Genomic DNA, 27,244 nt, shown 5'->3' on the forward strand with positions numbered 1-27,244 from the left:
AGACCACTAAGTGTGCATCTTCTATAAGCTAATACATAGCAACTCCATTTGACATAAAAAGATATTACTTAAATAATTAAACTAACAAAAGTATAACTTCGACACCTCTACTTTCAAATGATGCTCTGGTTACTTTCAGGTAGAACTCATAGCTCTCATTTTTATTTATTTTTAATCCTGGAAAAACTTTATCCAACATATTTCAGAGCTTTTTTGTTGTGACTGCTGACCATCTCCTATTTCCAGTATCTCACCTAATGTTTTCCAACCCATTATCTTCTAAGGTCTAGAGAAATAAATATAGATTTGCTAATTTCTCTGTCTGACAAACTCTGATTTGTTCACCAACATCATCTAAAATGTTATGATTCCTGAGAACATATGCATAGGAAAAAAGCCAGGGGAGTGAGTGAATTTTGTGTGAAATGCAGTTGACAAAACAAAAGGGGTTCACAAAACATAAAATAGTGACATTTCTGAGCTAGTGAGTTTTGGCATCTACGATGATTTTTATTGAATGTTTTTGTTGTTGAAGATGAGCTTCCTTCCCTCAGAGCACAATTTCTTTCTTGTTGAAATGACTCTTGGTAAAGAGATCATCTGGTGTTTATGACGTGAATGTCTGCTGCCATTTCAGGGAAAGTCACATTGTGCTTTAATAATCCTTCCTTTTGCTGGAGAATCAAAATCAATGTGGAAGAAAATCTGTGAGATGGTTTATGGGGAAGGCAAATTATTACTGGTGCTGACAAGAGGACTGATATAAGAAGGTCATAGATAAATGATTTTAAGCCATTTTAAAAAATTATATTTTGAGTGCCTCCTTTATTCTGAAAGAACTTCCTTAAACCTTTCTTAATGATAGAGAAGAAAAAAGGAAAAACTACCTGACTTGTATATTGTTGTCCTCAAGATCATATATAGTTCTTCTTTTTTTTTTAAGATTTTATTTATTTATTTGACAGAGAAAGAGATCACAAGTAGGCAGAGAGTCAGGCAGAGAGAGACGGGGAAGCAGGCTCTCTGCTCAGCAGGGATGCTGAGGCAGATGCGGGGCTCAATCCCAGGACCCCGAGATCACAACCTGAGCTAAAGGCAGTGGCTTAATCCACTGAGTCACCCAGGCGCCCCCATATATAGTTCTTCTAAACAAACTTTGTAATTTTGTCTCCTTTCTTTTTATATCCCAGAGTCTATTTGGGGTGAATGATAGTGAGAAACAAAAGACCACTTGGTCTGGGGGTTTATTTAAAAAGTCTTAAATTTATACTTTTTAATAATTGTCTCAAAATAAAACAGAGATGTCTCAAAATAAAACAGAAACACATATATAAGACTGAATATTTAAACTATGCTATATTTTTGTAACTATATCTAGTTATGTATATGTAGATATCTATCTGTATATTTGATAACCTTATATTTTTTTCATTTCTTTATTTTTATTACACTGAGAGCCTCAAAATTGGAATCTCTCTCTCTCTCTCTTTTTAAAAAAGATCTTGTTTACTTGCCAGAGAAGAGAGACAGCAAGAGAGGGATCATAAGTAGGGGGAATGGGAGAGGGAGAAGCAGGTGTCCTGTTGAGCCAAGAGCCTGATGTGGGGCTTGATCCCAGGACTCTGGGATCATGACCTGAGCTGAAAGCAGACACTTAACAACTGAGCCAGCCAGGCGGGCCTCTGTCTTTGTCTCTATCCTTCTCTCTCTCTTTTTTTTTTAAACTAAACTCTACCCCCAAAATGGGGCTTGAACTTATGACCCTGAGATAAAGAGTTGTATGCTGTACTCACTGAGCCAGCCAGGTGCCTCAAATTTGGAATATCTCTTGACCTATGAGAAGTATTGCTTTTCTTTGAATCTCAGTTTCTGGTTCTTATTTTTATTACTATCTGTTTCAAAAATTTAATCTGTCCTTTAAAAGCCTGTTAAATCATACTTCCATAAAGCAATCTCTGGTCTTTTTAACTGGAAATAATCTCTCTCCTCTGTGATCTCATATTTCTGACATACACATCTTATGTCTTTATAGTAGGCTTCAGGTGAGCAAGGCTTCATCTTATTCTTCTATTATGTACTTAGAAAATAAAAAAAATTGATTGTTTTTGAATATAGGTCAGTGGTTGTTTTATTAATATGAATCATCTTTTATTACTTTTTATTTTTCTATTTTCTTCTTCTCTCACTTTCTTTTCTCTGTCTCACGGCTAGTTGGAACTAAATTAGGGCAAAACGCTTTACATGCTGTGAAGCCAGCATTTCTGAGCTCATAGTAGTTTTCAAAGTAGAACATAGGATTTGTTAAGAGCAAATCAGCCTTTGCAAAATTGGATTATGTATTCTATCTATTTTCAAAGATTTCCATTACTACACCCTCTCTAATATCAGTCTAATTTTGTGGGAAAGCTCAAGAGGTCTCTGCTTAACTAGAAAATCATTCTTCTGGACATACTCTGGGCTACTTGAAACATGGTTAGTGATATCCTTGGTTCAGTGGCTAAAAACCATTCCCTGGAGCTCTCAAAGGTCATTAAGCATATGTTCAATTACACTCTAGATTGAATTTGGCAATATCACTGCCAGATGGTTTCATTACGATTATGTTTCCATTTTTATTTCTTTAACCCTACTCATCTTTATGGGGTTCTGTCTTCAGTAAACAATTATGGAAATCTTGGTATCACAGAATATATTGATCCTGAGTTGAGTTTCTCAAGATAGTAATTTTAGTACATAAGCCAGCTCTTTGTTGTATAGGTGACATTTCCTCAGGCTCTTTAAAGACCCAAGAAGGTGATCTTGTGTGTTGGGTGAATGTGTTATCCGCTAGAAGGGATAGCAGTTTCCCTTTGGACAAGCAAATTCATTTGCCTTGCATAACCCCGGAAAAGCGCTGTTGGAATATCAGAAAATTCATAATGTAGGCATAAGTGGTATTGAAGAGACCCCACAATAAGGGATTATTTAAAAGTCTGTAAACAAGAACCAGTTAGATTGACCTTGTCTTCTCCCCCCATTCTGGCTAATAAAGTTTCTAATCCTCTTCATTCCTACAGGAGACTAGAAATTTAGTCTTTAGAGAAATTGAAACCAAGGTGTTTACAAAAATAGGCTGTGGGATGCATTTAACTCTAGGGGCCACCCTGATAGTTAAGGAGCACTAGACATCAAGACAAATCAAGAGAAAAAAGGAAATCACTGGAGGAAGCAGAGATGATACAGAGAGCAGAAGAAAACATTAAAGGAACTAAAGTCATTATCCTCAGACAGGTAATAAAAGCATGACATCTATTAATCAAGAACAGGATATAATAAAAAAGGTACAAGCAGAATATGGAAGAATTCCAAGAAATTAAAACTAAGATACCTGAATTAAAAACAAATTAAAAAGAAAAGTCAGGAGACAAAGTTAAGAGAATCCCTAGAAAAATAAAAAGATAATAGGAGGGAAAGGATAAGAAAATGAGAAAGTAAAGATAACCTTATTTCTGAATGTTTAACATCCTACTAACATAAGTCCCAAAAGAAGAGAATAAACAGAAATGAGGAAATTTTCAATGAGATATATTGGAAAATTTCCCAGAGTTGAAATACCTGTGACTCCAGATTGGAAAATCTCATTTAATTTCTAGCACAAGAAATAATGATGAACTTTTATCGATGCTACTCATGATGGCATTTCAATACCAGAAAAGAAAATGCTTCAAAAGTAATACTTTGATCAAAAATTAGAATTGGTTAAAACAATCTGTTGGGGGAAAGGTTCTGTGCATAGTTGTCTCTTGCTGATTTCAAATCAGTTCCACTCAAAAAAAAAAAAAATGGTGGTAGAAATTTAGCAATTACTCCTAGAATATTGATGTAAAGGTGCATTGGATAATTAAAAACAAAACATAAAATCCTAGAAAAGTCAATTCATAGTGGGTAAGAGCCTCCAAACACTTTTCACGTCTTTTAGCAAAATGTATTAAAATGATCAAAATCTCTATGTAGAAGATTGCCTTCTAGAACCATTTAGGATCCTAAAATCCTTTCGTATTTTATCATTTGTTCTTTAAAAAATATCTTATGTTGAAGAAATGTCTACTGCCTTTGAATAAGATGTTGTAAATTATATTTTGTTTCACAGACAGTAATTGATTGAGGGATCAAGTGGTTTGTTACACAATAGTACCACTGAGGGGCTAAAAATTAAGTTTGCACAAGCCAGTATTTTGTTCATTTTATTAGTTTATTCTGTCTTACATAGCATTAGGATTGATTTGCTCATCTAAGAGCTGCCCCCCACGCTGGGATTCTGTTTTAGTGATCCAAGAATTAAGGCCATCTTTTAATCTCGAGTTGTACTAACTTGGGCTCTTGGATCACTGTGAGTAGCTTACCAACACCAAAGACTTAGCTCTTCAGGAAGCCTTTAACTGAAAATATTCCCCTTCCTCCTTCGTTGGCTGAATCAGGATCTTGTTTCCGGTACTAGAAATGAAGTGCCATCCAGTGACCACGTCCAGATGGCCCGAGGTCTGAAGGGGACTGTGGATCTATGAAAAGACTGTGTGTTGCTCTTCAAATTGGAGAATTGCTCTTGGCAGAGGAGGGCTTTGAAGTTGCTATGTGAAGTCAGTGAAAAGCATTAGGAAGCACCCACATGAAAGGGCTCTTTTCTTCATCAGGTCTGCTGCTCGCAGAGGGGATGATTACATTTCGTTATTCATCTCCTTTCCCTGTGAAAACCAACTATGGAGTTCTGTGCCACGCTCAGCATGTGTCTTCTTCCTAGGCCACCAAATCTCACAGAATGTTAATTGTGCTTTTATGAGCACAAGGCTGTGTTCTTCTCAATTTAGAAGTAAGACCTGTTAACATGAATTAGTGCTTTTTAGAAAAATGGCATAGTTTCACCCCCGAAACCATGGGGAGCAAATTGAATTTAGGAGCTGACATTTCGCAAGGGACTGCTGAAATAGTGAAAAATGAAGAGACCAAGAACCAGTGGCTTCCCTAGACACGGAAAGGGTTCTAAAAGCAATAATAGTCCTACAGTTTGGTTTCTAGAGGTCAAGAACCTGCCCTTTTCTGGAAGGTAAAAGGTTCTTGGGGAAAATAAAATCCCAACTTTGGTATGTTTGTGGTCTGAAAGAGATGAGGAAAGTCGTGGTTTTTACTTGGGGTGCACTTGCTGTAGAAGCAGAACCTGCTCTTCTAATCTGAAGAAACTGGTTTAAAAACTGAGGGTCCACTGAGGAATGAAGTATTTGTTCCCTTCCTGCAGGAAAGGCAGCCTGAAGTCACCAGTGTGGAGTCAGTGAGTTAGTTCTGTATGCACCCTTTTTCCACTCAGGGTACAGTGACTCAGGTCTGGGCTCCAGGTACCAGACTTTCCATCTACCTTCCCCAACACTTCAAAAGCATTATACCTTCCTTCCTTGCTGCTTTCTTTTTGCAATTATTTGCTGCTCTACTACACACTGACTTTGAACTTGAAAACGTGTTAATGTTTTCAGCTTGTCTTAGACATGCTATTCTTGCCTCTATAATGAGATTGTTCATTTTTTTGTTGCAAGGAACCTGCCTTATTATTATTTTTTAAATTTTATTACTGCTTAGTTCAACCGGCAACATGGCAGGTGTTCAGGGTTCTCATGTAATTTATATCCAAACTGAAACACTTTTGAGAGTAAAAGTGAATGCTTTCCAGTTTCATGCTGAGACAGCAGGTGCAAATTGTGACATAAGGTCAGTTTGTCAACATATATTTGTAAAATGAAATTAATTTCTCTAGTGATCTCCTACCCATAATTCTTAACCTTTATACCTTTCTTTCTTCCTTCCTTCCTTTCTTTTTTTTTTTTTTTTTTTTAGATTTTTAAAATTTATTTGAGAGAGAGAGAGAGATTGAGGAGAGCAGGAGGAGGGGGCAGATGGCAAAACAGGATCCACACTAAATAGGGACCCTGACGTGGGGCTTGATCCCAGGACCCTGGCATCATGACCTGAGCAAAAGGCAGATCTTAACCCACTGAGTAACCCAGGCATTCCCCTTCTCCCCTTTCTTATCTCAGGAAACTTCCTGCTGGGACTTGAACAACTTCATTCCCTTTAAAGCCTTTTTACAGAGATTGTGCTTCCCCAGATAATATTAGATGTCTCGTGACTTGTTCCCTTTTATGAGCTATTACATTCTTCCCCACTCCTCCAATTTGTTAAACAAAACAATCCAGCAATATTTCTCCCCAACCAAACTCTTGAAGGTAGAATCCCCAGGAAGTCATTCTATCCAAGATATTTTAAATTATACCCTGTTCGTGGATAGCGGTTATTAAACCATCAGTCTCCGTCTTGAACAGATTTATAATTCTGGGTGGGAGAAAACAGTTCCTGTTTATGGGGGCCTGATTATATTCTAAGCTCCTCACTGCATATCTCTGATTATCACAAAGTATCATACTCTTCCAAAACTTATACTGTGAAATAGTAGATCTTTCTGTGTATTATTGAACATTACGTGGAAAAAAAAAAAAAAAGCCTTTCCCTAATCAAGCAAATTTGAGAAATGCTATGTTAAAGTTAAAGATGTTTCTTTACAGGGTGCCTGGGTGGCTCAGTCATTGGGCTTCTGCTTTTGGTTCAGGTCATGATCCCAGGGTCCTGGGACCGAGCCCTGCGTTAGGCCCCTGTTCAGCGGGAAGCCTGCTTCTCTCTCTCCCACTCCCTCTGCTTGTGTTCCCTCTCTCACTATATCTCTCTGTCAAATAAATAAATAAATAAAATCTTAAAAAAAAAAGATGTTTCTTTACTGCAGCAACTCCATCATTAATAAGCTAGTGTACTTTATCAATTTCCAAGAGAGGGCTATAGTAAGCATTTTTTGAACTAAGGAACTAACACCCTATCTTCTTCTTTGACCCTCCCTCTTTTACCCCCAAACCAGGGCACATCAGCCATGTATATTAAAAAAAAAAAATACTGTTTGGAAAAATCTAAATTAATATTACCTTTTACCTTTCTAGACTAGGTTTCATTACAATTCTTCAATGCAGGCTACTCCCTGATTTGCAACATAGTCAGCAGTCTTGTACTAATTTGATATCTCTAACTGGGGAGTTAATAAAGATAATAAAATGATTTGTCAGGGATAAATGAACAGACTCTGAAAGAAGAAATGTTTACCTCATGTACTTACATATAACGGACTTTAAAGAGTTCTTAGTTGTTTCAGAAATAATCCTCAATTCCCTTGGCTAAGAATCTAGTGACATCCATTAGCTATTGTAGCAAAGAAATAGTTTCCATTCTGGTTCTATCTGTATTCTGCTGAGTATCCCCATATGGGTCTTGTCCCACAGAATAAGATCTGTCAGTTTCTTCCTTTAGGGCTCTTACTAAGGAAGCCAGCCTTTGATTATGCACCTACTTAAAGTGCAGTCTTTAAGGATCAAGCCCTTATTAATAGTCTTTTACAAAAGGATATGCTTTCTTCTAATATGTTTGGCAAACCACCAACTGCCTTTTTAGTTGCATTAATATATAAAAATGACTTCTTGATGTTTTGGTTCTCTGTTTCACATGCTGTGTTTGTGGATGGGGGATATTTTAAATTTGCTTTGGCAAGTTCCTCTTGGACTCCAAATCAAAAATAGGCCCCTGCTGTCCCTTTGCAAGATCACTGATGTCGTAAGATTAAAAATTCCATGTCTGCAGTAGTTCCTCCGTGTTTCTTAAATCCCTTCAGTCTCTAGATTAATTTACCAAATCTGTATGAAACCCTCAGATGTGCTATGCTTGTGCTAGGCACAGCAGAAATGAAGATAAAAAAGATATTTTGGGTCCAATATTGTGTCGCCATGGGTATGTATTGTCTCTGTTTTTCAGATGGGGTTGCTGGGTCATTTAGGAAAAAAAAACACATTTGGTGTGAATTTATAGCCCAGATGGGAAAAGCTATGATGTGGAAACTTCAATCTTGACAAAATTTATATCGCTTAAATTTTATATTAGATGAGATATCTTATATTCATACAATTATATTAATAGTAAATAATATATTAAGATTGGCATTTATTCCCAGTGAACATAAATTTGATACACTATACTGAGCAGGCTATATGTATTAGCTAGACCAAAGGCTAGATGCTTTTTTTTTTTTTTTAAAGGTTTTATTTTTTTTTATTTTTTTTTTTTAAAGATTTTATTTATTTGTCAGAGAGAGAGAGAGAGCAAGCACAGGCAGACAGAATGGCAGGTAGAGGCAGAGGGAGAAGCAGGCTCCCTGCCGAGCAAGGAGCCCGATGCGGGATGCGATTCCTGGACGCTGGGATCATGACCTGAGCCAAAGGCAGCTGCTTAACCAACTGAGCCACCCAGGCATCCCAGCTAGGGGCTTTTTAATTGTGAGAGATATTGCCCAATTGTCATCCATAGATGTTAGGCATTAATTCGCTCATCCATAGCAAGGAACAAAAATGCCTCTTTCCCCAATACTTGCCAACACAGAGGAAGTTATCAGATTTTTTAATCTGGTGCCTGAAAAATGCTATCTCATTATAATTTTAGTGAACATCTTTTCATATATTTAAGAGTCATTTGTTCTTTCTTTCTTTCTTTCTCTTAATCAGCTCTCTGTCTTTCCCATTTTCCTTCTGGAGAAGAAATGTCTTGGCAAAGATTTTTGGTTCAACTAATGGCATTATTATTATTATCCTATATTCAGATACAACATTAACAATAAATATACATGTATAGAGCCTGGTGATTTTTTAAGATGGAAGTGCCAAAGAGTGAATTTTACCCTATGGATGATTTATAGTTTTATTATAAATTTTTAGGGATGCCTGGGTGGCTCAGTCAGTTAAGTCACTGCCTTTGGCTCAGGTCACGATCCCGGAGTCCTGGAATGGAGTCCCACATCCGGCTCCTTGCTCAGCAGAGAGCCTGCTTCTCTCTTTGCCTCTGCCTTCCACTCTGCCTGCTTGTGCTAGCTCCCTCTCGCTCTCTCTGACAAATAAATAAATAAATAAATAAATAAATAAATAAATAAATAAAATCCTTATTATAAATTTTCAACCCAGGTTAAGTAGATGTATGCTACTTCACAATTATTTCTTCTTGTGCTATATAAAGTGACAGAATTATTCACTATTGTATCTATTGCCAAATATTTTTAATGGAGTTTAGACATTTTATGATTTTACTCTTCATCATGTTCTAATCAAAGATAAAATAGATAAAATAGCTTTGCTTTTTCTTCCTTCTTTTCAAACTTTGTAACTGACAGACTACTTTTTTTTTTCTGTTGCTCTGAAGGAAGAATCAGCCAAAAGGCAATGAAAACCTGAAATTGAGAACAGCAAATAGTACTAAGGTTCCACCCAAATAATTTTAGGGATATTTATGATAGTAAGTCTTTTCTAAATATTTATTAAAAACCGAAAGTATTCTCATGAAATAGGCTTACCACAAATATTTTGTAACTCTTGCAGAAACTGAGATGAGTTTACTTGCTCAGAATCAATCTGCGTCATCACAGCACTGTGAGGTTTCTCTTTAGGATCTGGTTTCACTATCTTATTTCGTTTGCCAGTTGCTACTAATTGTTGTGCCACTGTCTGCTTACTATGTAGCAGGGGCAGGCAGCATCCAGAACTCAAGGATACAAATATAATTAATATTTGGTCCTTATCCCTAAAGAAATACATTGTTTTAACAGACCTATGGAAGTATAATTGAACTTTTTTTTTTTTTTTTTTTTTTTTTGAGAGAGAGAGAGAGCCCACGAGTGGTGGGGAGAGGGTCAGAGGGAGAGAGACTCTCAAGCCGACTTGTGCGGGGTGTAGAGCTCGATATGGGCTCAATTTCACGACCATGAGATCATGATTTGCAGGCTTAACCAACTGAGGTACCCAGGTACCCCATGGAGGTGTAATTGAACTTTAAATAAACCACTTATATCTAAAATGTACAATCTGAAGTTTTGAGACCCACAAAACCATCACTGCAATCAGGATGATGAATATATCCATCATTCTCCCAAATTTCCTTGTGTTTCTTTGTAACGCCTCTTCTCTTTCCCCCTTCCTCAGACAACCTCTGGTCTGTTTTCTGTCATTGCAATTTATATTGTATTTTTTTAAATTTTATATGAATAGACATATTGTATGTATTCTTTTTGTTTGGCTTCTCTTGCTTGGCACAACTACTTTGAGATTTACTCATGTTTCTGTGTGTATCAATAGTTATTCCTTTTTATTCCTGAGAAGTATTCAACTATAAAGCTATACCCTAATTTATTTATCTGTTTGTTGTTGAACATTTGGGCTGTTTTCATCTTGGGGCTATTATAAATAAAGCTGTTATCACTATATGAATACAAGTTTTTGTGTAAACAGATGCTTTCATTTTCTTAGGTAAATGCCTAGATGTGGAATGGCTGGGTTATACTGGAGGCGAATATTACACTTCTTAAAAAACTACCAAACTGATTTCCAAAGCCATCGTACCATTTGACTTTCCTTTCACCATTATATGAGAATTCCCCTCACTCTATATCTTTGGTAACATTTGATATGGTCAGTCTTTTTAATTTTAGGCAATCTACCAGGTTTGTAGTGGCACCTTATTATGGTATGAATTTCCTTTCTTAATTAATAATAATGAGCATCTTTTCAGGTCTTCTTTGGTCAAGCATTAGTTCAAATCTTTTGTCTATTTTTTATTGAGCTATTTTCTTATTATTGTATTTTGAGAATTTCTTACATAGTCTCATGTAAGTCCATTGTAAGATAGGTAATTTGCAAATATTTTTTCCCACTGTGGCTTGCTTTTCCAATTTGCTATTGAGATAATTTTGCTCTAGTGAAAAGGGACATTTACTCAGTGATGGGTAGCTCAGAGAAATTTTTACACACTGAAAATTGAAGGATGAATTGGAAGTCCCCTGGTTAAAAAATGTGTGTGTGTGTGTGTGTGCGTGTGTGTTGTGTGTGTGTGTGTGTGTGTGTGTGTGTGTGTGTATGTGTAGAATAAAGTAGTATGTCATGAAAATCTTGACATGAATTTGTTTATCAGGTTATTTTAGTCCAGGACAGGAAAAGAGTCTAAAAAACATGAATATTTGAAAAGGGTTACTGATAGGTGGATGGGCCATGTGGGAAGAGTGTAAAAAAGAGACTGAGGGCTGACAGAAATCTCATTTGCTTCTTTTTGACATTCTGTACCCTCACCATTCTGTTTTTCTTTTGTTTCAGACTGGCTGGTGATAATTAATTGACAGCTGGGAGTTAAGTACCCAGATATGATGGAAATTTGGAGATGTCATCTTGGAAGTTAAGGATATTTGTCTTTCTGAGCAGTAAATGAGGTGATTTTCCTCTGAGTACTTGAGGTTATTGACTATTAGGCTGGAAGGAGGAAGTCCAATAGGATTCACTAGAGGTTTCTGACTCCATTGCCCATAGTTCACTAACAACCAAACAAGTGTACAGATAATATCTTCAGGTCAAAGTACATCAAACTGAGCTTGTGAGCCAAGGATAAGAGGGAGATTGCAATTTCTATCTCAGTAAATCGAATTATCTAAACCTGTCCACCCTGCTTTCCCTGCCAGATTTGAGTATTTTACCCTGAAGGAAGAAGCAAGAATTCTGTTTGTTGAGTTGCCATTTGCTTTAAGATCAGTACACCCAGAAATACTCTCTGCCTTTAGATCTAGCCATCAAGGACATTGATTATATTGGTGGCTTTAAAGTTGAAATCAAGTTCATGGCATGTCACTGATTATGAATTAGGCATTTTTTAAGACAATAAATAATGTATATTTCTTCTGAGAGGAATACGTCCTGGTTTGAACACAAACGATTGACGCTTGGATAAATCTTTGGTTTATTAAAAAAGTTTGTGCAAGCAGGTAATCATTAAAAAATGTTAATATAATAAACAATTTACAAATTCACATTTAACTTATCAATATTTTGTGTAGGGTTAAGGGCTATTCTTCATTCATTCAATAAATATTGATTGAACTCTTACTAGGTACCATTGAAGGTTTTAGAGATAAAACAATAAGTAAAATAGACACATAGCTCTGTCTTATCACTTACTTAGGAGGGGAGTCAGGGTATGTGGGGGTCATGGGAATGCTCCCACGAACTTCCTATGACAGGAAGCATAACTGAGCCCCAGCTGGTTATGTCCTCCCTACTTTTCTTTTTCTTTTCTTCACATACTTAGATAATCCCTCTTACAACCAGGCTTTCTGGGAGTTGAGGTTACTGTGAGAAACAAAGTACAATAATTGCCTTAAAAGAATGCCAAAATTCAGAAACACAGACAAATAAATGGATAATTATAATACATAATATTTAGATCCATATAAAAATATGAATGATGAATTATAAAAGCCCTTGAGAGGAAGTAATTCACTGTATTTGGGAGAATTAAGGAAATATTCATAGAAAAGGTAATATTGGACTGAATTTTTGAAAAGTTGGGGGGAAAAGGAGAGATTGAGCATTGTCTCCTCAAAATGAGATTTCTTGAGAGCTCAGTAGTTCAGGAGACAGTGATTGGGCACTTCCATGTGCCAGGTGCTGTGTAGGAGTGGAGACTTAGAAAACAAATCATGATTAAATGAAGCAGTTGTTTTTAATATTTTTATGATAGTGCCATTATGGTCATTTTTTTTTAAGATTTTATTTATTTATTTGACAGAGATCACGAGTAGACGGAGAGGCAGGCAGAGAGAGAGAGAGAGGGAAGCAGGCTCCCTGCTGAGCAGAGAGCCCGATGCAGGACTCGATCCCAGGACCCTGAGATCATGGTCATGTGTTTTTAAATGAATCTTTATCTCTAAGAGACCCATTCTAAAATTTTTACAGGTACAATTACATGATATCCGGATTTTCTTCAAGATGTTATCTTGGGGAGAGCAAGGGACAGGGAATAAAACAAGGCCAGATCAGCCATAAATTGATAATTGGTGAGGCTGGGTAATGAGTACCAGAGGTTCATGAGACTATTTTTCATAATAAACCATTAAAAACAAAACAGTAAGCTTTGGTTTCTGACTTTGAAAAGCTCATAGTCTATTAGGAAGAGAAATCTAAACATAAGTTTAAAACATTATGAGGAGAAACACTTAACTCTGTAGAAAGGATTTATAATGTTACAGAATGAAATAAAAGTTATTTATAAATAAAAATTAACTCCAGCTAGTTCTACAGTATGAGGGTTCATTGGTAATTCACTTCAGTGAGCAAATAAATCTCCATTCAGCTCCCTTGCCTTTAGAGACTGGGAAGGAAGAGAGAAAAGTTAGATTCAGATAAAATGATCTATGATTATCAGAGTATATGGATGAGTCTTTAGATATATAAAGGGAAGCCAGAGGTTGTATTTTTGAAATGCTGGTGTTTGGTGACAATGCAAGCTGGTGCAGTCACTCTGGAGAACAGTATGGAGGTTCCTCAAAAAGCTGAAAATAGAGATACCCTACCACCCAGCAATTGTATTACTATGGATTTACCCCAAAGATACAAATGTAGTGATCCAAAGGGGCACATGCACCCCAGTGTTTACAGCAGCAATGTCCATGTTAACCAAACTATGGAAAGAGCCCAGATGTCCATTGACAGAGGAATGGATAAAGAAGATGTGGTATATATATTTATACAATGGAATACTACTCACCCATCAAAGAATGAAATCTTGCCATTTGCCATGGTGTGGATGGAACTAGAGGGTATAATCTTAAGCAAGATAAGTCAATCAGAGAAAGACAATTATATGATCTCATTCATATGTGGAATTTAAGAAACAAAACAGAGGATCATAAGGGAAGGGAGGGAAAATAAAACAAGATGAAACCAGAGAGGGAGACAAACCATAGGAGACTCTTAATCATAGGAAACAAACTCAGGATTGCTGGAGAGGAGGGGGGTGGGGGGGGTAGGGGTAACCGGGTGATGGGCATTAAGGAGGGCATGTGATATAATGAGCTCTGGGTATTATATAAGACTGATGGAATCACTGAACTTGAACTCTGAAACTAATACACTATATGTTAATTAATGGAATTAAAATATAAATAAATAAATAAATAAATAAATAAATAAATAAATGCTGGCGTTTGTAAAGAGGTGAGCAACATTAGAAGATGCCTCTCTCAAAGTTGGTGGGGATAATATTGAACCCTCTGTGTGTGTTGCTGCTACATAGCCTCATTCATGTCCCTAGAATTTCACAAAAGGTTACCATACAAATGATTTGTGTGTTTTTCATTTTTCTGTTTTTCCTTTTGCAGAAAACAAGGAAACAAAACTGAGTTTCACATGATGGAACACCAGAGTCATGGGAGGTGATAATGAAGGATTCTGGAACAAATGCATTAGTGGTAGGAGAGGGTTAACCACAGAAATCCTGGGAGAAAGGATCTAGGATTGGACTGGAGATTTTATATGCTGACATGTGGGTTAAAATTCGATTTGGCTGTACCAAAAAGTAGGATGAAGCTAATGTATTTAAGTCACTAATGTTTCGTTGGATAGTTTATCAGAGGCTTCATTCTGTTAAGCAAGGAGTAAGGGTCCTGGACAACATTAATGCCCCACGTGCTCATGAGGAAGAGCCTTAGGAAGGGGCATGGCTATTTCTGAGAAAAGGATAGAAAATGCTTTAAGGAGAGTGATAAAAGACTTACTTCCAAATGTGGTGCTCCCTGGATCCTTGGCCTCCACTTTATTTCATACTAGAAAGAGGCAATTGACTCTGAGGGCCTAGCAATGATCCCTGGAGAAAATTGTAATTATCATCAGTAAGATATTTACTTCAATTCTTGTTTGCTTTCAAATGTGCTTTAAGTAAGATGAGATCAACATGGAATTTCTTCAGAAATTTTGATCTTCATCCAACTGCTTTAATGATTTAAATTGTGTAATTCAGCTTTGTGCAATTGTTTGAACTAGCTCTCAAGCTAAAATTGTGGTGGTCAATAAAATTCTGAATTCAGTCATTTGGCAATCTTGTCATTAAAGAAAAATAATTTTACAGCCAAGAAAAATGGCAGCCAAAACGGTTGGAATAAAATTAATAGATCATAGTAAACAAGTGTTCGCTATTGAGCTAAGTGAAAATCCAGGTTCTGTCCAAGTAATTTTTCTATGCTCTATGCCCTGGTGTGCCCTACAGCCACTAGTTAATACCTATTATATCCAGGTCTTAAATCCTGCTGCTCTGAAAGGAACATCAAGAGTAGAGAGTTTCAAGGATTAGAGCACCTGTTCTCAAATCCATTTGAAGTTTCAGCTATAAGTATTAATTAACTGGCCACGTCTACTAAAATAGAGTACCCTGCAGTTCCCTGACTACTAAGCTTCAGGTAGGATGCTCTTTTGAAGAGAGTCAAGATATTTTTGTTTCGAATATAGACCAAGGATTAGAGCCTGCTCTTACCTTATGACATTCACTGCTCTGAATCCTAGCAGCAGGCACTTGGAAGAAAGTCACATCTAGCAGAGGCCAAACAAGGACTTGGGTGGCTCTGAACCAGATTCATAGCATACTGTTTTTTTGTTTTTAAGATTTCATTTATGTATTTGACAGAGAGACAGGGAGAGGGGGAACACAAGCAGGGGAAGTGGGAGAGGGAGAAGCAGGCTTCCTGCTGAGCAGGAAGCCCTATGTGGGGCTCTATCCTAGGACCCTGGGATCATAACCTGAGCCGAAGGCAGACACTTAATTTAATCAATGTTTATTGGACTAGGCACTTTCATGTCTTTCAGTATTATGTTGTTTGAACAGAACTGGTTCTGGCAAGGATCTTCACACTCTAGCCCGTGACCTATCAACTACTGAAAACATGGTAATGTTTTTAAAAGAGAGTATCTTTTAGATATTCATCCTACCCTTTAATAGATAAAATCATATGATACTTGGGATTATTATCAGAACATAGCCATGCTCAGTATGTATTGTCTGTGACTACTTTTGTACTTTAATGGCAGAGTTGAGTAGTTGTAGCAGATTCCAAATGGCTGGTCCTTGCAAAGCCTCAAATATTTAGTATCTCACTCTTCACAGAAAAAGTTTGCCCACAAACAGATTGCGGTCTTGACTGGATTTGCCTACATGTTTAAGAAACAAGGTTCTCATATGTTCTAGAAAATGTGAGATTTTACTTTGGTGCCATCTTAATACTACACTGTGACTCTCGCTTTTACTCACAGCAATTTGTATACAGCACTGTACTGCTTTTATCACTCATTCAGCTCAATGATCTTTCCAACACATATCGTTGTAGTAGAATGGATCTGCAGTAGGGTATAAAAATATTTATGCAAAAAATAAAAATTTGATAGATAACTATGAACACTTCATGATATGCCAGTGTGTCATAACCGTTAATTACTTGGCTGGAGGATAAGATATAAAGATAGATGCTTGTTTGTGTCCTATCCATTATTTGCTCTCTTTTCATCTGATAGTAATGTCCTGGTTTCCTTTGGGAAACATTTTTGTAAATGCATATTTGTGTATATAGAGTGTATATAGAGTGGTCAGATTCTTACATATTTTGAAGATAGAACCAGTAAGATGTGTGGTTTCTATGGAAAGAGAGGAATTAAGCAAGTCTCTAAAGCTTTTGGTCTGATCAGCTAGAAAAAGCATCTACCACCATCAGCATGATATATTTGTTTATGCTTTGTCTTCTTCTAATAGTGGCTTGAGATCAAGGACTTTCTCTTTATTCCTAGAAACCAGAAAAACACCTAGTGTATAACATACTTTCAGTAACTGGTTGTTGAATGAAAAAATGTGTAAGTATGTCTGTGCCATAGATTTCATAGTTGTGAAATTCTATGGAATCAAAGAGAATGTACACATTTAATTTGATATATTTGACATCAACCTCCAGAACAAATTTGACAGGTCTGTTCCACTAACTGTATATGAGAATGCCAAGGTTTCAATGAATGGGCAGCTTGGTAAGCACAATAGTGCCATTCTCTGCATCATACCCCTCACCTGAAAGATGTTCATCAGTTGTACCATACACACTATGAAGTGGTTCATGTTCTAATGCCCAGAACTTGTGAATAGGTTACCTTAATTGGTCAAAAGGACTTTGACATTGTGATTAAGGGCAAGGACCTTGGGCTAGGAAGAGGCTGTGGTCAGAGTGACGTGACAACAGAAAACAGAAGTATGACCAGGAAGAGATGACATTGATGGCTTTGAAGACAGAGGAATTTGCCTACACCAATCAAGCAGGAGTAATGGGCAGGGCGGGGAGGGGTGAGGATTGCAGCAGGAAGGCAAACCAATAGAGCAGCATGCCATTTTTAAGTATTTTTAAGTACAGGTAAGCCTAACATTAAATTTTAGGTCATTTATGTTGCACTGATGTAAACCATATGCATTTTCCTGAACCTTCTGTAATGTCTGCTGTACATGAAATGCATTTTAAGGAATCAAGGAAAAATGGCTATCATACCTGAGTAAGTGTAGAAATGAAAGAAAGGAAGAATTGCATGAGGTGATGTTGAGATTCTCCTAATACCAGGAATTGGAGAGTAAAATGATCATGAGAATGTGTCTTCAGAAACACAGATATACTGGGAAAGATGTGGCATGAGGGAAAGGCTAAAGTATCACCAGTGTTAAAATTGGGATCAGAGGCATGAGGGAGAGAGAGAGTAGAAAATGTTTTAGTAACAAATACCTTAATGTGAATTAGTTCTTCCATGGATTTACTTTATTGATTTACTCCATGTCCTGGGAAATAACAAGCAACACAATTAAGCTACCTAGGAAAAGAAGGATCTTTGTAGAAATTGTAGAAACAAGCAAAGTATCATAGGGAAACTTCACCCACTTCTCTCAGAGGTAGGACAGGACTCCATGAACCATCCATCACCCCTTATATCAGACTGGCATATGTCAGGGAATTGGGTCCACAGACCCAGCCGTGTCCTCCGCAGGTAACTTGCCATTTCTTCTAGAAAACTACTTTTTTATGCTTATTTACTTGTAAATTTAATGAAATCAAATATGAAACACCCTGAGAGACTTTGATTCTCAAAGAACTACTTTTATGATCCAGGTATTTAGCTCTATGCCCCTGAGTTCAAGCTAGTTCTTGGGCCGAAACTATGGGGGTCAAATAAAATTATTTGGAAATTCTGAGCACATTTCCTAGACAATCTTGCCAATAAAGAATAAAGTGCATTGGCAATCAAGTAAGATTCTAACCATTATCAGTAGGTAACAAATAACATGGGCATTTTGACTAAGGAGTAGCAGAAGGATTCAGCTCCTAACTAGATAATTTTCATTTCGCCCATTATATAATAATAATACCACTGATATCCTGGTATTAAATCCTGGAACCATAAAGTTAAGATCAAGCATTCGGATCTATTGAGTGCACAAACACATTGTATAAGGAAACTGGCACCGAAATTAATTTATTTGGCTAAGAAAATTGATTAAATTGACTGAGATACTTAAATATGATCCCCAGAGGTAATTGACTTTTTAGCTCCCTATAGTCCAATCTTTGGAGCTAAATCATCACATCCTGGTTTGAATGTAGACCACAGATTGGAGCCTGCTCCTGTTTTATGATCCCTGTTGATCTGAATTATAGCATAAGAGCTCTGGGAGAATAACCTATTAATAGAGCCCACATAGGGAGCTGGGTTTCCTCTCTTTATTTAGTCCACAGAACATTTTTGGATGCTGCAATATTTGTTGCATACTTTACAGAATTAATTTGCCTTCATATGCAAATTATCATTCTTCTCTTTGATTTTCTCCAATCCTGCATTGTTATTTGATTAGAATGCTTATTTCCCCTATCTGGCTTATCTATATATTCAAGGGGCAAAGTATTTTATGTTTTAATAAATAATTATGTTTTGGTTTCAGCTTGAATTTAAATGATGCAATTTTTGCTCTTTTGTGAGTTGGATATTGTCTTACCCAATTTTTCATGGGCTATTTAGCTCAAAGTTTGGCAGCAAGATATTGCTGTGATATATAGATCCTCAATTGTAGTGGAAGTTAGGTTTATATATTAAAATGTAATAACTGAAAGGTTCATGCTACCTTGGTGTATATAGCACACTTGTAAATACATTCTTCATTTAGCAGTTATTTCTTGCCAAATTACATGTGTTCTAGGTGCTTGGAAGGATAGTAAAGTGCAGTTTCTCATCCTCAAGAGCTTTCAATATATTATAGGGGAAAAAAGGAAGTTAACAAATGAATGTTCTGTAAAGGATGGTGACTGAGTAAGAAGAATTCATAGGAAAGCAAGCTTACTCTTGGCTGAGGTCAGAGAGGTTGCTAGACCTATGCCAGACCTATGCTAGACCTATGAGCTCCTCACCACCTTGGAGAATCCCCTCTTATTCTACTGGCCAGATGCCCTTGTGCAGGGCATGTCTTACACAACTCTATCCTACGGTCTTGGTTTGGGGTGATTATATATGGCTTTATGTAAATAGCAGCTTTGAGCTGAGTGAAAAGATTATACAAGTGTTGGAAATGAAAGCTTGAGAATGTGGTTTAAGACCAATTGGAGAGGACTGTGAATTATAGGCAGGGAAGTTTTACCTTAAACTTAAAAAAATATATATATATATGTATATATATAAAACATATATAATTATATAAAAATTTAATATAAATTAAATATAAACATATTTATATATTTTTATAAATATATTTATATATTTTAATATATGTATATATTTATAATATATATTATGCATAGACATAGAAAAATAATATGTAAAATATAATAAAATATAAAAACATATTTTATATACTTATACATTAATATATTTATACATTAATATATTATATACAATATATAAATTATTTATATAGTATGTACTTATAAATCTATATAAATGTGTTTATATATAATACAGTGATTAATGTATTAATTACTATATCAATATATAATATATAAATATGTATAAATATGTAAATATAAATTCATGCATACATATATAAATATATTTATATAAAAAAGTTTATATAAAACACAAATTATTAGAAATTATATAAGATACAAAATGTTAAAAAGTTATATACTTATAAGTATAAATATATATCTATATATTAAAACATGTAAAATATAAAGTATATTTTATTATATTTTATATATTATATAAGATATATATGTATAAGTAAATAATTTATATATAAAATATAACAATATATTTATATATATTGTATATCTATAAATATATACATATATTTATATATAAAATATAACAATATATTTATATTCAAGATAAATATAAATAAACAAGATATATTTATTAATATATTTAGTAATATATTTATTAAGAAATATAAAATACATAAATAAAATATAATATAAAATATAAAAATACAAATATATAATGTAATGAGATATATTATATGCCTTACATAATATATAGATAAAATAAAATAAAATATAAAAATATATTCTATATTTTATAAAAATGTAAAAGAAGTATAAATAAAATAAAAATAAATATATTAATATATTTAAATATTTTATATATTATTTTCATATATATTTCATATATACATAAAAATTGAAGCACAACTGAAATGTTGACTGTCCCTCCCATTTTTAAATCCCACTACCCCACCCCCTTTTTTGGGATAATCATGCTAGTCTGTTTGGACACACACACACACACACACACCGTCCTACAGAATTACATCTATACAAGCATATACATGTATTTATGATTCTATAAAAATTATTCAATCACATTAAAAAATTAACAATTTATCTTTGCCATATTTCTATGCCATTATACCCATATTTCTGTCATTATACCCATATACCCATGCAATACATGCCCTCCTTTACTTCTGTTAAAATTTACATAAGCAACATACAAATATATTCTTTGTAAGATTCACAGAATAAAAAATATAGGAGCAAACTATTAATGTCCCTCTTAACTTCCTCTCATTTTTCCAGATGTAACAGCTCACAATGTCTTGTTGTGTGTCTTTCTAGTGCTTTTTATTTTATTTTATTTTATTTGTTTTTCCTTTTTCTTTTTCAGTGTTCCAAGATTCATTATTTATGTATCACACCCAGCGCTCCCCGTAAAACGTGCCCTCCTTAATATCCACCACCAGGCTAATCCATTCCCCTACCCTCTTCCCCTCTAAAACTCTCAGTCTGTTTCTCAAAGTTCACAGTCTCTCAATATTTGAAATTAGCACAAAACAGGGGCACCTGGGTGGCTTAGTTGGTTAAGCATTGGACTCTTGGTTTCAGCTTGGGTCATGATCTCATGAGTCTTGAGATCAAGCCCCACAGCAGGCTCCACACTCAATGGGAGCTCTGTTTGAGATTCTTTCCTTCTGCTCCTCTCAAATATTTAAAAAAAAAAAATACAAAACAAGTGCAGTTGACACTTGAGCAACATAGGGGTTAGATGAACTGACCCCCAAGGATTCTAAAATCTCAGTGCAACTTTAACCCTCCAAAAACTTCACTGCTACTAACCTACTGTTGACTGAAAGACTTACTGAAAACAGTTGATTAACACGTATTTTGTATGTTATTTGTGTTAGGTACTGTATTTTTACAATAAAGAAAGCTCAAGAGACTATGTTATTTAAGAAAATAATAAGGTGGTGCCTGGGTGGCTCAGTTGGCTAAGCATCCAATCTTGATTTTGGCTCAGGTCATGATCTAATGCATCATGAGATCAAGCCCCACATTGCTGGGCTCCACACTCAGCAGGGACTCTGCTTGAGATTCTCTTCCACTGCCCTTCCTCCCACTCACCCCTCTCAAATAAGTAAAAATAAATCTTCAAAAGAAAATGAATTTACAACACTGTGCTGTTTATTTTGTTACTTTTTAAAAAAGATTTCACTTATTTATTTGAGAGAGAGAGAGCAAGTGAAAGAGAGAACAGAAGCAGGAGGGAGGGGCAGAGGGACAGGAGCTGAGATCCCTGAGATCCCTCCTGAGCAGGGATCCCGACAGTGGGCTGGATCCTAGGACGCCTCTAGGATCATGACCTTAGTTGAAGACAGATGCTGCTTAACTCACTGAGCCACCTAGATGCCCCTTTGCTGTGTTTATTTTTTAAAAAATCTGCATATAAGTGGATCTACACCATTCAAACCTCTTTGTTCAAGGGTCAGCTGTGTTGTTTTATTTTTAACTCTCTTGGAGAAATTTTCATGTCACATCATGTAGATCTAAACATTCTTTCCAACTTTTGATTTTATCCTATAAATGGTTTAGATATTGTCTATTTAATGACTCTCTTACTGATGGGCAATTATTACCCTAAAGTAGGGTAAGTTTCCAAATAAAGCAGCTCCTCTCATTCTTTTAATGAGAGCCTCCAAATATGTAAAAGTCTTTTGATCATACTGAATACATAAACATTTAGGGTAAAGATGAAATCTTCACTTATAATATTAATTTAGTTACTCAGAAATATTTAATACACTGTATATTTATAGAATAATATATTAACTTAGTAGCTATTTTTTGTCATCCATACACTTTTATGAAACAATTTAATCCAAATTCTTCTAATGCAGCCTTGTTATCATTGTCTGTCATTGAACCATGTTTTGAATCATTTGAGTTTTCTAGAGCACATGATTTTCATTACTATGCTAAGATTTCACTTAATTTTTAAACCCGTTGATGCTGCCATTGCCTGAAATTGTGTACCAAGCCAAACTGAAAGCACATAAGGTTTGCATAATGTTAGGATTTTTTTCATTATTCTTTTGCACAACTTACTTGGCTTTTAAAAGTCTTCTTTAAAAGGCTTGTTAATTGCATATCCAACACTTTTAATTGTGAACTGTACTCAGAATGATTATGACATCTGTGTTAAATTTTTCTCTTTCTTTCTGTCTCTCTAACTAATTAAAGCTTGTTTTTTATCTAGTACATCTTTGAACACTATTTGGCTGTTCAAAAGAAAGTGTTTGAAAAGGCACAGAGAAATGTGAGAGAGAGAGAGAGTGTGTGTGTGTGTGTGTGTGTGTGTGTGTGTGTGTGTTGGGGGGTGGTCAGTTATAAAATGACTCTTCTGATAGATGCTTTTGTAAATACCTTCTTTAAATACCTTATATTTACACACCTGTTTCTAAATTCTTCATAATGTTGCATCGAACATACCTGTGTGTAGATCTTAGGGCGTAGGTGAAAGTAGTTCTTTTTAGGTAACCTTTCTAACGGTAGGGTTGCTTGGTCAGAGAATAGAAGCATGAAAAAATTGGAAGGATAGTGCCAAAAACACATTCTTGAAAGACAGCTACAATTTATTCTGGAACTATACTGCTTAAGAATGCTCACGTTTGGTAGCTGGCTTCTATAACCATCCTCTGAAACTTTATATTTTCCAATTATACTAACAGCTTTTATTGAATAGACCATCTCCTCTCTACTAATATGAAATGCTAACTTTATTAGAAGCTAAGTTCCCATCTATAGATCTTTTCTTTTATTATTATTATTTTTATTATATTAGTCACTGTGCAGCACATCATTAGTTTTTATTTAGTGTTCCTAGATTCATTGTTTTCATGTAACACCCAGTGCTCCATGCAATACATGCCCTCCTTAATACCCATCACCAGGCTAATCCATCTCCCCCCCGCAAAACCCTCAGTTTGTTTCCCAGAGTCCACAGTCTCTCATGGTCCATCTCCCCCTCCAATTCCCCCCGCCTTCATTTTTCCCTTCCTTCTCCTAATGTTCTCCATGCTATTCCTTAGACTCCACAAGTAAGTGAAACCATATGATAATTGACTTTCTCTGCTTCACTTATTTCACTCAGCATAATCTCCTCCAGTCCTATCCATGTTGATGCAAAAGTTGGGTATTCATCCTTTCTGAAGGCTGAGTAATATTCCATTGTACATATGGATCACATCTTCTTTATCCATTCGTCTGTTGAAGGACATCTTGGCTCTCTCCACACTTTTACTATTGTGGACATTGCTGCTATGAACATTGAGTTGCCTCTTCGACATCGGCCACAGCAATTTCCTTCAAGACACGTACCCAAAAGTAAGGGAAACAAAAGCAAAAATGAACTTTTGGGACTTCATCAAGATAAAAAGCTTCTGCATGGCAAAGGAAGCAGTTAACAAAATAAAGAGGCAACCTGTGGAATGGGAGAAGATATTTGCAAATGACACTACAGACAAAGGGCTGATATCCAAGATCTATAAAGAACTTCTCAAACTCAACACCCAAAAAACAGATAGGTCAAAAAATGGGCAGAAGACATGAACAGACACTTCTCCAATGAAGACATACAAATGGCTAACAGACACATGAAAAAATGTTCATCTTCATTAGCCATCAGGGAAATTCAAATCAAAACCACATTGAGATACCACCTTACACCAGTTAGAACAGCAAAAATTGACAAGACAAGAAACAAATGTTCGAGAGGATGTGGAGAAAGGAGAAGCCTCTTACACTGTTATGGGAATGTAAGTTGGTGCAGCCACTTTGGAAAACAGTGTGGAGTTTCCTCAGAAAAATTAAACTAGAGCTACCCTATGACCTGGCGTATAGATCCTTTCTTGGGCTTTATTTTCTATTGTTTATTTTACATACCCAACATTATCCAGTTATTACCATTATTAAATTACTATTCCAAGTTCCTCATTTTTTTCCTCATTGTCATTTTGAAGAGTTTATTGACTCATATCTTCAGAGGCAAAAGAATCTAGCAGCTAAAAGCAGAGACTCTGGGTCAGATCAGTTGGGATCAGAGTAATGCTTTTTCTCTGCTCATTTGGTGATATTGGACAAGTCATTTAGCTTCTTTATTATTTTTTAAGAATTTATTTATTTGAAAAACAGAGAGAGAGAATGTGAGTGGGAGGAGGGACTAAGAGAGAGAGAGAGAGACTCCTAAGGAGACTCCCTGCCGAGCACAAAGCCCAATGTGGGACTCCATCCCGGGATGTTGAGATCATGACCTGAGCTAAAACCGAGAGTCAGATGTTTAACCGACTGAGCCACCCAGGCACCCCTTAGCTTCTTTAAATCTCAATTTCCAAATCTGTAATGATGATAATATTGTTATAATGAGGATTGTAGGATAATTTATGAAAGTGGATATAAAATATTAAGTAACCTGAAATTTTAGCCATTGTTTTTATTATTATGCATTTTCTTTACCATATCAACTGAAGAACAAGCTTATCAAATCTTCTGAAAAAAAATCTTCCTGTGATTTTTGATTGTGATTTCTTTGACTTTGAAGATTATAATGGGAGAATTGATTCTTTGTAACATTATCTTCTCCTATCTGGAACTTTTATATTTTTTACATTTTTCTGTCAGTTTATTAAATTTTCAGTTATATCTTTGAGAAGATTTTATAATTTCTGTGGTATAGCTTTATACATTTTTTGTTAGATTTTTCCTATTCATTTCATGGGTTTTGTTGCAGTTGTGAACAGGACCCTTCTGTATTTTTTAATTAAGAACTTAATGTTGTATATTATGCAATGTTTCCTATAAGCAAATTTTAATAAAGTCTGTATTGTTCACCAGTGCCTTGTGAGATGGATTTTTTTTTTTTTTTAATGGAGAAGTCAATGAAATGTTGAATCCTACTTTCAGGTCAGAATGAAATAAAGTCAGAAATAGAGCATGGAAAGACAATGACTTTTATATAACACATGGGGAAGAAATTCTTATTTTCTTAAAAATTAATGAAATTCAAAGCAGATGTTAACAAAATCTAAATATAAAAATTTGAATCTAATTGTCATAAATATTATTTTAACTATTATTTTTTATTTTTTACCTTTGCATTTTTGAAATAATTACAGATTTATGGAAAGTTATAAAATAGTATAGTCTCACACATGTACCCCTCACCCAGCTTCCCCCAGTGGTTTCATCTTATATTCCTATAGTACAACATTGACAGGGGTACATTACTATTAACTAGTCTATTAAATGCTAACTAAACTATTAAAATTACTATTAACTAGACCACTAAAATTAGCTAGACTAATAACCAGACTATTCACTAGCCTGGTTAAATAAACCAGAATTTATTTACCCATAACTAAGTTTAACCTGCATTCATTTGTGTGTGTAGTTCTGTAGTTCTGTGCAATTGAATCCCATGTATAGATTTACATAACCATCACCACAGTTAAGATACAGAACTATTCCATCACCACAAAAGAATTTCATCATGCTACTTCTTTGTATTTGCTGTCCTCCATTCATAACCCTGCCCTTAGGAAACTGTTAACCTGTTCTCCATTTACTGCTACAGTTTTGACACTTTGAGAATGTATTAGAAATGGAATCATACAGAATACAACTTTTTGAAATTGACTTTTTTTTTTTTTTTCACTCAGTCTAATGCCCTTGAGGGCCTTCTAGGTTGTGATGGATTTCTGTTTATGGTTCATTCTTTTTTATTGTTAAATGGTTCTCCTTTGTGGAGATGTACCAAAGTTTATTCAACAATTTGCCCATTGAAGAACATTTTGGTCTTTAGTGCTCTGCTGTTACAAATAAAGGTACTATGAATATTCATGTGTAGGCTTTCATATGAACATAAATTTTCATTTCTTACTTTATTTTTAAGCTCTAATGTATTAAGAATTTATTTTTATTTTCTTCAAATTAATTTTCTTCAAAGTTTTCTTAATACTTAAGCTATTTTTACTCATAGCATTTCTGACACCAATTATGTGGAATTTTTTTCTTATATCAACCAATTCTCCAACTTTCTGGGCGCCAACTGGGGTGCCCAACAATTCAATTCTGATACTATCTCTTGTGGAATTAGTTTCAGATCCCATAGTTAAGGTCTCAGTGCCGCAAGACTGTTCCTGATTTAGATGCCATTGACAAGTCTCAGGCCACCTGTACTTTTGAATGATTAGCTATAAATTGTAGGTTCTCCTCAGAATCGATAATTTCCTAGAATGTCTCAAAGAACTCAGGAAGGCACTTTACCCGCTATTACCAGTGTATTATAAAAGGACACAACACAGGAAGAGTCAAATGAAAGAGATGCAAAGGGCAAGGTGTGAAGAGGGTGATTGGGTGCCCTCTCTGCACATAACACTCTCCCAGCATCTCCTTATGTTCACCAACCTGGAAGCTCTCCAAACCCCACTGTTCAGGGATTTTATGGAGATTTCATTACATATGCGTGGCTGATTGAGGTTTCTTGTGACATTTCTACTTCCTAAA

At 35.4% G+C, this 27,244-nt stretch overlaps 1 pseudogene; it reads left to right on the top strand.

Moving 5' to 3' along the window:
• Positions 1–5,617: 5,617 nt before the first annotated feature.
• The window catches only part of LOC116875090, a 42,416-nt pseudogene continuing 20,789 nt past the window's right edge, over positions 5,618–27,244 (top strand).

Source organism: Lontra canadensis, unplaced genomic scaffold (genome assembly GCF_010015895.1).
Source record: "Lontra canadensis isolate GAN:19392208 unplaced genomic scaffold, GSC_riverotter_1.0 scaffold40, whole genome shotgun sequence".
Taxonomy (NCBI): Eukaryota; Metazoa; Chordata; class Mammalia; order Carnivora; family Mustelidae; genus Lontra; species Lontra canadensis.